Consider the following 17,575-nt stretch of genomic DNA (forward strand, 5'->3'; position numbering starts at 1 on the left):
ACAATCGTTGTTGTAATAATAATTGCCCTCTCTAAATATGTAACTATATAAAAATTCAAGTTTTACCATATAATTAACTTTCCATAACTTCGGAGTACATAATCATGATATTTTTTTAACAAAGTCAAAAGACGTACACGGTTGTAAATAATTGTTAATAATTATAAATAAATTATTACACTCCAAAAGTATAAATAGAATATTAGAAACATCCAAACCGTGCCACATTATGATGACTATATATTTAAAGTTTACAAAGATTGACTATTTAGTAAATCTTTAAATTTTGGTGGCTTAGTTACTTATAAATGATGGGTCCAGTAGATATATAACCATATTTACATGCATGGTTTGTTATTCAGCCAATTTTTAGCAAATATTTGGTTAATAGCAAAGTTTTGTGTGATCAGTTGTAAAAATAATTGTAAATAGTTGTAAATAATAGTGTAATATAGTTGTAAATAATTGTAACCGTAGTAAAAGTTGGCTATTTATCAAAGATTGACTAAATAGCAATCTTAAAGTGTAAAAATTCATAATTTGCTAATTATTTGATAATAATAATAAGGGTATGTCTAATATATGTTATTTATTTTAGTTGCAACTAGATTGCAATTAGTTACTAGGTGAAGAAAAGTATAGGGAATCTGACACATCGTTAGCTACTTTGAACCGGTAAAATACTACATTTGCTATATAAGAAGTCAAGAACCGAGTGTGGAGAATACTAATAATACCCCTAGTAAAACAGTGGCAACGAAAAGAGCATCAGAAAAAAAAAAAAATTTATCAATAGATGGGTGGGCGCGGGAAACTAATAGTAGTAAAAGTGGGACTGATATTACTGGCCGCAGCCTTGCCGCTGGTGGCGTCTCAAGCCTTGCCCGGCTGCCAGGAGCGATGCGGCGAAACGATGATCTCTTACCCTTTCGGAGTCGGCGAGAAGTGCTCTATGGAGACAAAGTTCAACCTGACCTGCAAAGACAAATTTTTCGTCGTCTGTAAATAGTTGTAAATTTATGTAAATAGTCGTAATCATTTGTAAATAGGTGTACATAATAGTGTAAATACTTGCTGCGTATATTTTGGACACTAATATGATTTCAACAATTCACGTAATTATGTAAAAAATAATTATTTACTATTTTTTTTTTTGGAAATAATGACTCTTAACACGATTAAATCAATTAAATAACTTCTAAATTTAAACACATAACACAGTTCAAATTTAAATGAATAACTACCAAAAATAGTAAAATAAAAACGTATAATAAATGTGATAATATTTGTTAATATATGTTAATAGCTATATTTTTTAATTAGGCACATTATATTCGCGACAACTTTCAAAATTTCACTACCACATGTAATTTTCACTTGTACTTTCTTGTATGAATTTTTTTATTTTTTATTTTATTTTTAATTTTTTTTTATGAGGCTTACCATTCATTTAAGATATAATTTTGAGTGGCCAATTTTCATTTTAAATGTGGACAATTTAAAAGAAATGAAATACTGAACCAGTCAAACTGAAGTTGTTATCATTAAAAACTTAGAAAATTCTTATGGTTTTGATAATTATATATATATATATATATATATATATATATATATATATATATATATATATATATTAATTAGGTGTGCCGATTTTTAATTAAAATGGCTTCATTTGATAGTCTTATTTATTTATTTATGTTTTGAATAAGGTTTTAAAAGTGTTTAGTATGATTTCTGTCTACTCTAATAAAAATTATACCTAAATTTTGAGGCTTACCATTCATTTAAGATATAATTTTGAGTGGCCAATTTTCATTTTAAATGTGGACAATTTAAAAGAAATGAAATACTGAACCAGTCAAACTCAAGCTGTTATCATTAAAAACTTAGAAAATTCTTATGGTTTTGATAATTTTATATATATATATATATATATATATATATATATATATATATATATTAATTAGGTGTGCCAATTTTTAATTAAAATGGCTTCATTTGATAGTCTTATTTATTTATGTTTTGAATAATGTTTTAAAAGTGTTTAGTATGATTTCTTTCTACTCTAAATAAAAATTATACCTAAATTATTAGCTCTCTATAATATTAAGCGCTCTCTAGATATATAACCGAAAACTCAAGTGTTACCATATAATCAAATTTTGTCGCACCCAAAGGTTTGGCGGGTAGGCCTTTGGGTGTGAAAAGTCGCACCCAATGTCCTTCCCGCGGACTTTTCCGACTTATGGGTGCGAATGTGGGTGCGAAAAGCCGCACTTAAAAAGTCGCACCTAAAAGTCATGACCATCGGGTGCGACTTTTCGCACCCACGACCTTTAGGTGCGGACTTTCGGGTGCGGAAAAGTCGCACCTAAAGGTATCATTGGGTGCGACTTTTGACTGTTAGGTGCGAAAAAAGTCGCACCCAATGTTGTTTTTTGTACTAGTGTAAATAGCCACGAAATTTTATCAACAAAGTCAAAAAGATGTTAATAATTATAAATAGTCGTTAATAGTTGTAAATAAATTATCAGAATCTAAGAGCATAAATAAAATGTAAAAAACGTCCAAATAATATCACATCATCATAATGATTATTTACTTAAAATTAGCTATTTAGCATATTTTCAAATTTTAGTGACTTAATTACTTATAAATTTGTAATATTAACGCATACGTGCAATAGTTTAATACTAGACTTATTTTACGTATAATTTGGATGATTGGTTTTAGTCTATCCTACTCTTCTATTGATCAACGCATATGCTGTGGCTATTGCAATAACAATAAGGGGATGTCACATATTGTATGTTTTAGTAAATACTAATTGTTATTGATCAGCACATACTATGGCTATTGCAACAATAATAAGGGGATGTCCCATACTTTGGTCGCAACTACATTGCAATTACCAGCAAGTGTTCGAAGAGAGTATCAAACACGGCCATTGGGAATCTGGCACATCACTATTACATGGCCTGGCGCGGAAAAGTAGTCGTGACTCGTGACCATTAATATTCCTCGCTGGCGGGCTTTCCAGATGAATACAAATATCTTTATTTCGAAGTCAGAAAGCAGAAAAAATAGAGAGAGAGAGAGTGAAAAAATAAAAATAAAAACAAGTCCGAACAAATTAGGCACGATTGTTACGATTTAAAACTTAGAACATCCGTATAATTTTAGTAAAAAAGAATAAAAAATTATAGCTTAGGCCTGCCAATTTTTAATTAAATATGCTACGTTTAATATAATGTATTTTTTATTAATGTTTTAAATAAGGTTTTTAAACTGTCTAATCTTTGTAATTCCTAAAAGGTAAAAATTAGGGCAGTTCAAAAAATGAACTAAATACCGCCTACCCGGTAATTTTACACCACCTCAAAAGTAGAGATAGTAGATTTTCAATTGATAACAAAATTAATTAAAATAAAGAACTAATTGACATATATATCTTACAATAAAAAATATTAAACAATTAAAGAAACTACTAGATCAAAGTATATTGTCGCTTCTCGGTATTGCAATAATAATTAGGGGATGTCCCATATATTTATTTATTTTAGTTAACTAGCAACTACATTGCAATTACTAGGTTAGACCGAAGAAAGTATAGGTAATCTGACACTACATTTGAGCAGGTCAGATACTACAGTTGGTATATAAGAACCGTGGGTTGCTCAAAAATAATAAGATACCCTTATAAAACAGTGGCAACGAAAGGGAAAAAAAAATTATTGACTAATTGTATCAGTAGGTATGGGCGAGGGCGGGAAAGTATCGGTAACGGTGGGATTGATATTCCTCGCCGCAGCCTTATCGCTGGCGGCGTCTCAAGCCTTGCCCCGCTGCCAGCCGCGATGCGGCGACACGATCATCTCTTACCCATTCGGAATCGGCGAAGGTTGCTACTTGGAAAAAAAGTTCAAGCTGACATGCAGCAAGGACTCCGTGGCGTACCTGGAGGACAGCACAATCCCAGTCACTGAGATCTTCATCGACAAGAGCCAGATCCGGATCCTCCACTTTGTATCCAAAGACTGCTACAACCGGACCGGGGGCCGCGATTATAATCGGTCCTTGGGGAGTGATCTCTGGCTCAGAACGGGAATGGCCGTGTCCCAGTTACGCAACAAGTTCTTCGCCGTCGGGTGTGACACTATCGCCGCTTTCGAAGGCCAAAAGGGCGTGGAGGATAGCACGACGACGGGCTGTTTATCTCTATGCAGCAACCACTCGGTGGTGGGGGGATCGTGCTCCGGCAACGGTTGCTGCAACCTCTCTATCCCCCCGGGTATTCAGGATATCAATGTGACGATCACCAGCTTATACAACCACATCGACGTGTGGGATTTCAACCCCTGCAGCTACGCTTTTATCATCGAGGACGGAAATTTCACATTCTCCGGATTGCCCAGCTTTAAGGAGCTTGAGTCCAAGGAGAAGATTCCGCTGATCGTCGACTGGTCCGTGGGAAACCGGTCGTGCGACCACGCCAAATCCGAGCCTTCTTATCGCTGCATGGGAAACACCACGTGCGTTGACGCCAACAGTACGGGGACTGGGTATCTCTGCCAGTGCTTGCCTGGTTACCAGGGGAATCCCTACCACCCAGATGGTTGCCAAGGTTTTATATCTTACTTTTTTAGTTATATATATATATATATATATATATATATATATATATATATATATATATATATATATGGCTAAACATTATCATAGCTTTTGATGTTATGGTTGCACGGTCCTAATAATAATAAGGTTTTATCTAGTCGATGTTTTTAAAAGCGACATGGTTTAATCAGTTATTCTCAACTATAATTTTAAAGCGCCTTTTAACAATATCACTGCTAATTGTTTAAAAGTGGAAATGGAAATTATTTTATAGAGAGAACTTTACTTATCTTTCTGTAAAAATTATTTAATTAAATTATTAATGACAAGACAAAAATAAAAACTAGTTGTATTTCTTTCCGTTCAATGTATGCAGGAATTATTCAAGTAAACTTGTCGATTAATTAAGAGATTTGTAAGTAATTAGGGCACTTTAAAAATGTGATTTTGGATCTAATCTACGTTTAACAATTTTTAGGGATATAACCAAATGGCCTATGTGGCAATATTTAAGGTATGATTTACCCTTATTTATTAACAAATTCGTCACTTTTTCCCTCTAATTTTTTTTTTTCAAATAATTTATTTTGAATCAAAACTTCAAAAATTCATATATTTCTCATACGAACTCGAAATTGAGTGATTTTTTATCCTAAAAATTCATGGCGTCGAGATCTTCAAAAATAGACCTATTGTGTTTGATGAAAAATTATGTTTAATGCATCATATTTACGTTTCCATTTATTTTTTTGATAATTTCAAAAAATTTCAGTTATTTCCATATTTAAGATAGTAACGTGATTTTTCTACATCTATGGTATTAAACATGATTTTTCATCAAACACAATGGATCTATTTTTGAAGATCTTGGCGTCACGAATCCGTAGGATTTGGAATCACTCAATTTCGAGTTCATATGAGATAGATATTGTTTTTTTGAAGTGTTTATGTAAAAAAGTGTAGGAAAAAAGCAGGAGAGAGAAAATTACGAATTTGTTAATAAATAAGGGCAAATCAGACTTTTATTATTGCCACATAAACTTGTTGTCTATTTACCTAAAAGTTGTGAAACGTAGGCTAAAAATAAATTTTATAGTTTCATTTTGGCTATTTTGCTACACTGCCCGTTAATTAATTGTTCTTAATAACGTAGTAGTTAGCTTGATGTAATGGTAATCTCACACATACCTCGACGAAGAGATTCTGGGTTTGAATTCTTGGACTGCATAAATGCTTACTCTCTTAACATTTATCTTAAATTACGTAATCTTAGCCGATAGTGCCACCTCAGTTTTGCATTGTTAATATATCATGTAATTTAATGACACTTCTAAAAAAATAGTGGTTAATTAAAAAAAATTAACTAAATATTAGTTATTTAGCCAACAATAAATTTGACTAGGTTTAGTTGCTTATAATTTTTTTATGTTTATACTTAGTATACAGTTTTTATTGAAAATATGAACATTAAGTTTAGTGAGTGTGTCCAACTAAGAAAATACTGTTGCGATTAGTTAAATAGCTATTTTCAATTAAAATTATGATATAATTATTTAAATATTAAAAAATTACTAGTTCAATTTATGTCTACGTCTCTATAATATAGCGCATGCGTCGTGTTTATATTTGTGTCATTTTTTTTTACTTTTAAAAAATTCGGCTAAAAAAAAAAAACGCTACAACTACTCTACAGATATATTATTGCTTGAAAAGTAAGGCCAGGATTACTTATCTTAATTTCAAAATTAATTTCAGATATTGATGAGTGCAAGCAGCGCGAATACTGTAAGCGCGGAACGTGCAAAAACACAGGGGGGAAATTTAGATGCATCTGCAACAAATTCAAAGGTTTCAAATCTAATGGAACTGAATGCATAAAAGATACTCGAAGAATTACTATCTACACTCTGTCAGGTAACAATCCGTACATGCTTCTTTGGTATTTACACATACTTAAATTCTTCTTATTACGTTAAAGATTTTTTTTTAAAGCACAAAGAAAATAATTTGTTTTTTGAAATCATGTGTAATAGTCTAATTCATTTTATATATAAAAAATTAAAACTTCGAAATATGTAGAATTTTACTCTAATACTATTGGACACAGTAGTTTAAAAAAAAAAAAACCTTAAAACGTTCAAATTGACCGTATAGCTGACCGTCAGTCAACCACTGGGTCGTTTGACTGCAAACGATGTTTGCTGTGGTCAACTGGAGGGAAGCTATTTAGTCAATAGGAGACTAGATCATTATTAAAAAAAGAATTGATGTCGTTGTATAATAAAGCGATGCTTAAACTATTAATTTTACAAACTAATTAAAAACGATTTTAGAAATAACATGTCACTTCCAAGTCATTTAAAAGCGGACGTCTAACAATGATATTTGGACCTTTAGAAGCATCTTTTATCGCTTTTAAGTGCTTAATTTGTCCTAGTGGCATAAGATGATTATCAACCATTTGCGAAACAAAAAAAAACCTAATTGATGGCTAATAGTAATTATTCTACATGCATACATTGCTTAATAATATTTACCATTCGAAAAAAAAATTGAAATGGAAGATTATTAATCAAATTAACTATGAAGGTTAATAAGCCATTAATCAATAAAAATGGTTAATAATATTTAGTACACATCCATATGATGATTAATAATAAATATCACGCAAAATTAGAAATAAACATTAAATTGACTGTTAATAATATTTACTATATAGGCATACGATTGTCAAGTATATTTACCATTTGCGAAATTCAAAAGCACAAGAAATGATTCAGAATTTGATTATATGAACTTATCTAAAAAATGTTCTTCGAAGTCGCACCCAAAACCGTACCTAAAGATATCATTGAGTACGACTTTTGATTTTTAGATGCAAAAAAAATCGCACCCAATGTTGTTTTTTGTACTAGTGACAAAAAGAAAAAAAATAGAGGTTAACAATGGGACAACAAAAAGAGATATATAGAAATTTAAAAAATTAGGTAAAAAACATAGACAAACTCAGCCAAACATTAGATAAAAGATCTTACCAATAAAAATTGTAAGAATTCGAATCCTCTTATTTCAACATTCTGGAGAGGAACGACGATTGATCTGGATTGTGATAATTTTAATTGAAGTAGTCATTTGACTATAATTACTATTTCATACAGTTTCTTTAAAGGCTAATCATTTAAAAATATTAAATTGAAACAAGGATAATCGAAGAATAATAAAATAATTCTTCTATAGAAACTTAGACAAATACCTATTCTAAACTAACTAATTAGAAAAGTGGTCCAAGGTTTTAAAGTTCGAAGCAAAATTAGCAAACATTTTATGCTTTTGACATATAAATTTTGTACTTAACTATTTAAATAAACCATATACACGGAAAATAAACCATGTACCCCATATTTAAATTTATACATATTGGAAAATATTCTTTTTACATCTAGTACTTTCAATTTTTTTTTTTTACTGTTTTTTAAATTTTAGACAAATTTTAGTCATTTTATACATTTTTAAATTTTAATTAATTAGTTAGCTAGATCACAGCAGGAGTACACTTGGTATTTCCCATATATTTATATATGTTATGATAAATGTCTAATTTTTTTTTTCTTCTCAAATTGAAGAATGTTATGGGTCCATCATTTGTGCAATTTATTTTTTCTATCACTATACAATAAGCAGCCTACAACAAACACTGTTGAATAACATAAAAAAAAATTTGTAACTAGCCAAATGATTACAATTCTATAAAAATTATAGTTTAATCACTCAAATATTAAAAAAATAGCCTAACTCATGCTTGACGCATGCAGCATGCATGTTTGCTTCCCACCTTTGTTAGTCAAATTTTACATTGAACATTTACATATTACTTTTACATTGAACATTCAAAATTGGTTTTTACTCACAATTTGTACTATTATTTTCATTTTCAACCTAAAACCATATATACAAATTTTCATATATTTCCCTCTAATTTGTTCTCTTACACTCTTCCTAAAAAAATTAATTATTTCACCAGTTTAAATTCTGGCTCTGCTATTATTACATAACTCTAAATTATTTAACGATAAAAATATGCTCAGTCATAGCAGACACGATAATTTGACTTATGATTAATTTTCTGTATGAAGGTATGAGCGTTGGAGTTGTGGTTCTAGTTTGTGCTAGTTTACTAATATGCTTGGTTTACTATAAAAGAAAGCTACTAGAACAAAAGAAGAGAATGTTTGAAGAAAACGGTGGTCTACTATTACAACGAAAACTGTGTAGTGCTCATGGATCATTTGATGAGACGGCCAAGATCTTTACCGAAGAAGAGCTAAAAAAGGCAACGGATAATTACAATAAGATCCTCGGGGAAGGAGGTTATGGAGTAGTGTACAAAGGAATATTGCGTGATGGAAGAGTGGTGGCTATAAAGAAGTCCAAAACTGGGATCAACACACAAACACTACAACATAAGGAACAGTTCATCAACGAAGTCATTATGCTTATGCAAATCAACCACAGGAACGTTGTTAGACTCCTTGGGTGTTGCTTGGACACAGAAGTTCCTATTCTGGTTTACGAGTTCATCACAAACGGGACACTTTTCGAGCATATTCACAAGAAAGGCTTGTTTGGAGAAGCGCCACTCTCGTGGGATCTGAGACTGAAGATCGCCACCGAAACAGCCGGCGCGCTCTCCTACTTGCACTCCGAAACAAATACGCCGATTTTACACCGAGACATCAAGTCAATGAACATATTGTTGGATGAGAATTTTAATGCAAAGGTGGCGGATTTTGGGACGTCCAGGCTTGTTCCACTGGATCAAGAAGAGCTCTCGACTCTTGTGCAAGGAACGATCGGATACTTAGACCCCGAATACTTACAATCGAGTCAATTAACAGATAAAAGTGACGTCTATAGTTTTGGCGTGGTGTTGGCTGAGCTTCTCACTGGAAAGAGGGCTCTCGGTTTCAACAAATCAGACGGTACTACCATCAATTTGGCGACGATTTTTATATCATTGGAAGAAGACAAAGAATTTCGTGGAGACATAGATGAAGAGATAGATTATGAAGTTAACTCTGAGGTAATCAAAGAAGTTGTGAGACTCACCAAGAGGTGCTTGAGGATAAAAGGAGAAGATAGACCGGCGATGAAGGAAGTGGCAATGGAGTTAGAGGGACTAAGAGTTATGTCTAAGAATGCGTGGGGAAAAGTTGAACTTGCGAATGTAGAAGAGAATGCGTACTTGCTTGGTTCATCGTCAAACACCTATGGATGTGATAATGACCTTGAAACTGGTTCTAGTGTTGCTTCGTCTTCTCTCTATGACAGCATTCAAAATCAGCTGATTGAAAGGTCTTATAAAGATGGGCGATAGGGTTAGTTATTGGCCCTTTTTTTCTTCCTTAAATGGTATGTTTAGAGTAATGCTTGGGGTGTTTAATAGTAAGCGAATCAAAAGGATATCGATGAACACAATATGTTTTTTTTTTTATTTTTTTTTTTATTATGCATGATTGTACGTATTTTAGTCAGTGGCCTTAATTATGTCTTTTTTTAGTCATCCTACATCTTCTTTTCAAGGAATAAATATATTTAAGATTATGTTTTGGAAAGTTTTTAAAACTAATGTCATGAAGCGTTTGATGATATGCACTAACTACTTTTGTGTTTGTGTTGCTATCTAAAATATGGAATGTAGAGAGTTACATAAACGTGAAACAAGCTTCGACACCTAGGCAATCAGTGCTTACAATATAAAAATCAAATTTATAGTATTGTATTCACATTTGAAATGAATATCAAGACACAATTTTTTTTTAGGAAAACGGAATTTTCATTAAAATTGGGTAAAAACCCATCAATACAGGAGAATAACACCTTAGTACATGGAACACCAAGACCTAAGTCGAAGTGAATCTAACACTAAGTTCCGGTAATCGTACATTTTGTGCATGCTTCCGACAATGGGGAAGAACGACGAGCACACATAGAGCACACATGAGACTCGTTCAAAAACCCAAAGATGATCGATGGAAAAATCCAATCAACCTCGGTCCGATGAAACACAATAAAACTCAGAAACAGGGGGTATAATTTCGTCATTTTAGTTAAACAGAGGGTATGAACTCGACATTTTTGAAAACCGAAGGTTAAACTCGACATTTCACTAAAACACAGGGTATAAATGTGTTATTTTCCCATTACTTTTTGTGTTTGTGTGGCTATCTAAAATATGGATCTAGAGAGTTACGTGAAACAAGCTTCAACTTACTCTTCTGAGTATTGAGCTTTTGAACGTTTTCATTTATCTTGAATAAAAAAAATAATGATGATAATATTGATAAGATATATAAAAATTATGACTACTATTTAATACCACTTAATTTACACACGGTTTGGATTGTTACCGAACGCCGACTCTTTCTACTCTGAGAGAATTTTTTAATTAAAAATTTTAGAGCCTTTCTTTTTAAACTAACTGTGAATTCAAAGCATACAAAAAAAAAATATTAGTTTTCAAATATTTAGGACGATAATACCCTTCAATATACAATTTTTTATCTACATTATACAATTTTCAGTATACATTATATAGTTTAAGTACATAATTTCCAATAAATATACAATTAAATACAATTTTCAGTATACATTATATAGTTTAAGTACATAATTTCTAGTAAACATGCAATCAATATACAACTAAATAATCAATATCAAGGTTTCAAATACCGCACTTACAACACGGAATCCTGCATACCGCACCTCCATGCACTACTACAAAACAAGGATTCTACAACGCTTAAAAACCGTTGTGGAATGATTCTACAACGCTTGTCAAGCGTTGTAAAATACTGCGTTGTAGAAGCTTCTACAACGCTTAAATATCCGTTGTAGAATCCAAGGGGCTTCTACAACGCTTCAACATCCGTTGTAGAATCCAAGAGGTTTCTACAACGCTTAAATATCCGTTGTAGAATCCAACTTTCTACAACGGATATCTAAGCGTTGTGGAACCTCCTACAACGGTATACATCCATTGTGAAATTTCTAAATAATTAAAAAATCCCCGCCGCGGCGACATATAATTTTCGCCGCGGCGAGATTTTTATACAACGGATATTATATCCGTTGTAGAATCTACTCGCCGCGGCGAATATTACACGTCGCCGCGGCGGGAATTTCGCGGCGATGATTTTTTTTTAAAAAAACTCGCCGCGGCGAAGAAAAAATCTCGCCGCGGCGAGACTAAGATTTCTAATTTGCCTGCTCTCGGTATCTTTTCTCGCCGCGACGAATAATATTTCTCGCCGCTGCGAGAAGTATAGTTCTCCGCGGCGAGAATATTTTTTTTTCAATCCAAAATCTGTTTTTACACGATATACTAGCACCTGAAAATAATCTTCAATACCAAAAATAATATCCTCAGCTTCAAAACATTCAAAATCTAATATATACATCTACAACCAATCCATAATTCAATAAAAAAACTAGCTAATCATCACAGTTAATAAATGTTTGTACATAACTTACCCATTCTTCCCTAACTCTCTCTAAATCCTCATTGGTATAGGATTTCTTATTTTTTAATTTTCCTACACCTCCTACGACTATATCACGCATATAAGAAATCACAAAATACCCGCATTCCGTGTTTCCCGTTTGTCTCGGAGCGTCCCAAGCCTTGTTGTACGTTGATTGCCCGTTACTATGGCGTTTTGATGCTCGAGTTTGAAATCAGCAAGAACCCTATATAACACGGAGATTATAAGAGAAAAAACATCTAGAACGATTTATAATAAAAATTATTTAAGAAATCAAAATATTACCTTTTTATCAATCGATTTAAATCGATTGGGATTTTATTTCTCAACGGGTCAAAGAACATAGCGCTATTTCTCCAAAGGTCGAGGACAACGAGCATCCAATGCACACCTTTGTTATACGGCATCAAAACTAGTTCACCAAATTTGCAATGTTGTACCACATTTCCAACGTCCTTGACTCCTTTTGACAAATAAGCCTCCTCGTCGTCATTTTCGATGTACGAACTTAAGCTCGGATTTATAAAACAATAATTTCGAGTCTTCTTCGCCTTTTCTAGCCTCGAGCGTAGATAGCTATGACAAACAAATATTTAGTTGATCAAAACACTAAATATTGAATATTGATATTAAAAAACGCATATAAAGAAAACTCTTACTCCATGTAAACCGTTATGCTCCCCGCGCCAATTTCCAAGTATTGCAAAAAATCGGAAACGTCTTCAAATGACACCGGAATCGGGATAGCCGCGAGACTTGGACTAACATTGACTATAATCACATCCCCTTCCGGTAACATTACTTTGTTGGCATGTTGAGCGAGCAATCGATACTTGGGATTGATCACCTTGTACGAAATCTTCTTAGCATCATCGATGCTAGCTTCACTCTCAAAACCGAGCTTTGAGAGTTGTTTGACAACCGGACCGCGACTCTCTATTCCCGTGTCCATTTCTATGAGTCTCTTCGGCCACGAGACAAACCCGCCTATAGCATCTTCAATGGTTTGAGCTTCTTCGGTGGGAATTGGCAATTTTGCTTTTTTAATCAAAACCCTCAAAACGGCCACGCGTAAATTTCCTTCCTCCGAAGGTGAGAAATGAACTACGCCTCCATTCATGTACGCTCGCCCATTTGCAACATGAATTGTGCCTCCTTTCACAACATCATCATTGAAAAGAAGACACTCGACGCTTTCATCCGAACTCGGTGTCACCGGCGCGGTTGGATTCAAAGAGCAACTAGCACGAACACTATTGGGTTTTTCCACGACATGATCGATCTTCGGACGATCATCAACGATGTTAGGATCGATCTTCGGACGATCGCCAACATCGTCGTGTTCTAAGCAAATCACGAATATATATCAATATCTTAATACCAAAATATTTAGCTTTATAGATAAAAAAAAATAATGAACATACCTAAAGAGACCGCGTCATTAACGTGTTCTTCAACGTTTGGCATCTCTTCATCATCAACAACCTTGTCCTTGAGATTCTCTTCCACACGCTCGACACTAGGCGACTCGATATTAGCATCTCCGACATTAATGCTACCATTTCCACCGAAGGCTTTCATCACCAAAGATTTCAACTCACTCATCTCCCGACGCATCCTAATTAATACTTCGTTCGGCGTTGGAGGAACAAAGTACTTGAAACGCGAAGTGTGTTTGGATTGACCGTAAACTCGCGACGATCCCAAAGCTTCTTGCAAAATGCTCTTTCCCGATTCCGGCACCCATGTCCCTTGCGATGCTTGTTGTGATAACGTTTTCTACACAAAATTATTTTCAAATAAAACTACAAGATTAATTGTTATAACAAATGTAAAGTACTTACGATTTTTTCTGCCATTAGTTTGTCTTTCTCATCCTTGTAGTTATCTACGTCTTTCATTCGCGAGTCAATCCAAAGTTCCTCTTTCGTAGGCCATTCCCCCGTTTCTTCGTGCTAGTAAGAAGTAATTATACAATAATTAATAAACAATGGCAAATTTGGAATAACTAAAAAAAATAAATGAACCTAACCTTTTCTCGTTCGAGATTTGTACACACTTTTTCCGGTATTTGCTTTCCCATGTTCCGATGTTTGTTTGAACACTTCGGTTCGTCTATACTCAACAAATGCTATCCAATCTTCTTCGGTGACACTTGTGTAGAATTTCAAAACACAAGCCGGTCTCTTTAAGGCGATTGGATCGTTGATGATATCTTTGAGTAGATCGTTGTATAGCTCATGAAGAAATAACCTTTGCCGCTTCTCCGACTCTCATAAGGCAATCGTGCTTTTGTTCAATAGGAATCGTAAATCCTTCTAACATTTCGTTCCAAATCCGTTCTTTAATTTGATTATTCTCTTTAGATCTCCAATCGCGCATTGAAAGTGGAACGTATTCTCTAGCTAGCACGCCAAAGTAACTCGACAACTCATCACCCTCCTTACCAATTGGTTGTCCCTTATTATCAAATTGTACCGGAATTTTTTTACCTAGAGTTTTGGCCTTATTAACCCGACTCATAAGAGTGTTTCTTCTTTTTCCTTTTTCATCGGAATTTAGTGCTAGTTGTCTTCTAACTTTTCTTTTACCACTATCGCTAGAAGTAGTAGTAGTGGACGGCATTGAATCTAATAAACAAAATTCAAAACATAATTTCAATTTTCAACTCAAATGTAATCAAAATTTCAACTCAAATGTAATAAAAATTCAATATAAACTCAACTCCAATTACAATATAAACTCAAATCCAATCCGATTCTAAACAAAAACACAATTTCAATCCCAATTCAATCTAATATCAAATATATTTCTCAAATCAAATCAATATCAAACTTAAATTCAATAAACTCAAATCCAATACAATATCTCCTAATTTCAAATCAATATTGAATTCACACTAAATAAGTCCATGTAAAAATGTTCAAAAACATTACCCGGAGTTGGACGAGCACAAGGGTGGCGAAGAGAAGGTGGTGAGATGAGGGCCGGAGAGGTAATGGCCGAAGGCGGCGAGGTGAGGGCGCGCGGCGAGGGTGGGCGCGAGCGAGGTGAGACCGGAGGGCGCGCGACAATGTGAGGGCCGGAGGGCGGCGTGAGCGCGCGGCGAGGTGAGGGAGGGGGCGCGGGCGCCGAGAGAGATGAGTGAGGTGAGGGTCGGAGAGAGGGAGAGAGAGAGGGGCCGAGAGAGAGAGAGTGGTGGCGAGAGAGGGGCGGGGCGGCAAGAGAGTGGCGGAGAGAGAGAGGGACGAGAGAGATGAGAAGAAATGAAGTAGAATAAGGAATGAGAATGAGGGAAAATTGAAAAAAAACGCTAAGTATAGAATATGAAATGGGCGGGTAGTTAAAAAAAATTGAAATTTTCAGATTTTAAAATGCTCCTACAACGCTTATTCTAAGCGTTGTAGGAGCTCGCCGCGGCGATGTATATTTCTCGCCGCTGCGAGCTGCTTCTACAACGCTTATAATAAGCGTTGTAGGATCCTCGCCGCGGCGAAACCAAATTCTCGTTGCAGCGAGAGTTACCCAGAAAATTCTCGCCGTGGCGAAATTGTGCCATCGCCGCGGCGAGGTAACCCTAGATGTCCTCGCCGCGGCAGTATACAATTTTCTCCGCGGCGAAACCCTTCTACAACGCTTAAACAAGCGTTGTAGAATCCTCGCCGCGGCAAAAGAGAATTGTCGCCGCGGCGAGGAATACATTCACCGCGGCGTAAAATGTATGATGCCGCGGCGAGACTATATGTCTGGAACATGGTGCTCTCGGTAAGATTTTTTCCGCGGCGACGACGTGTTCCCGCCGCGGCATAGGACTCCTGCCGCGGCGAGATTTGTACCTCGCCGCGGCAAAGTAAACTCGCCGCGGCAGTATACAAATTCTGCCGCGGCGAGAATCTTTCTACAACGCTTAAACAAGCGTTGTAGAATCCTCGCCGCGGCGAAAGAGAATTGTCGCCGCGGCGAGGAATACATTCGCCGCGGCGTAAAATGTATGATGCCGCGGCGAGACTATATGTCTGGAACATTGTGCTCTCGGTAAGATTTTCGCCACGGCGAAATTGTACCTCGCCGCGGCGTGATTTTGTCGCCGCGGCGAACGCATATTTTTGCCGCGGCGAGGACATTCTACAACGCTTATGGAAGCGTTGTAGAATGTTAGCGCCGCGGCGAAGTATAAATGTCGCCGCGGCGAGTGACACGAGACTTTTGATATAAATTCTCATTTCTCGTCTTTTTCACTTTGAACTCTCTCATAACCTCACTCGAAAAAATATTTCCAGTACCTTTCCTACTCATTCTAGAGCGTCCTCGTTTAGTAGTCTCATCTACACATTCAAATCTTGTAAGTTCTTCTTTAACTTGTTCTAATTGTTGTTCTCTTGATAGTTTACTAATTAGAATGTGCAATTTTTTTTGTATAATTAGGGTTTTTCTATGAAGATGAGAAAGTGGATGTGGGAGAATAGATTCAATGAGATATATCGGAAAGGTGTAGATGAGTTTTGTGATTTGCTAGAGAGAACATGGTAGATGTGAAATCTATTCGTTGTCCTTGTATTAAATGTGGAAATCATAGACATTTTTCGATTGATGTCGTTCGGACCCATTTGTTTGCATATGGAATAATGACCTCGTATCAAAGATGGTTCTACCATGGTGAGGTTTTTTGTTCTACGGCAAATGAGGATGATGTTGAAATGCTCGATTGGTTGTCCGATTTGCATGAAAGACACATCTTCCATCCGTTTGAAGCATGGTAAGAAAACTGTTTTTCTGGGTCATAGAAGATTCTTACCAGATCACTCGTATAGAAGATTGAAACAAGCATTTGATGGAAATTCAGAAGAACGACCCCCTCCTAGAATTTTGTCTGGTGAAGATGTCTATGAGATAGTTAAAAACGTCAATGAAATACTTGAGAAAAGAAAGCGGAGTGCTAGTACTAAAGAATCGTTCAAAGAGAATCCTTGGAAGAAGAAATCGATTTTCTACGACCTTCCTTATTGGAAGACACACTACGTCCGGCATTGTCTGGATGTTATGCACATCGAGAAAAATGTTTGCGAATCGCTTATTGGTACACTTCTTGATGATCCAAATAAATCGAAAGACGGAATAAGATCTCGATTGGATCTCAAAGAGATTAATATAAGAAGCATTTTGCATCCCAAGGACGGGGTGGGAAAAAAACAAAATTACCACCGGCAAAGTACACTCTAGATCGAAAGGAGAAAAAGAAATTGTGTAACTGGTTTGCTTCTATTAAAGTCCCCGAATGTCATTCGTCAAACTATAAGAGGTTCGTGTCTTTGAAAGATTTGAGACTTATTGGAATGAAGACGCACGACTGTCATGTGCTGCTACAACAAATGTTGCCTCTTGTTTTGCGAGGAATTGTGCCAAAAGATGTGAGGTTTGCA

The 17,575-nt window shown here is 35.2% G+C and overlaps 1 pseudogene; it reads left to right on the forward strand.

The window, feature by feature from the left end:
* Window positions 1-3,694: 3,694 nt before the first annotated feature.
* LOC149386246 (wall-associated receptor kinase 2 pseudogene) lies at window positions 3,695-10,294 on the forward strand (annotated as a pseudogene).
* Window positions 10,295-17,575: the final 7,281 nt, after the last annotated feature.

The sequence above is a fragment of the Urtica dioica genome, chromosome 9 (assembly GCF_054948205.1).
Source record: "Urtica dioica subsp. dioica isolate 48M chromosome 9, U.dioica_male_clone48M_v1_H2, whole genome shotgun sequence".
Classification (NCBI taxonomy): Eukaryota; Viridiplantae; Streptophyta; class Magnoliopsida; order Rosales; family Urticaceae; genus Urtica; species Urtica dioica.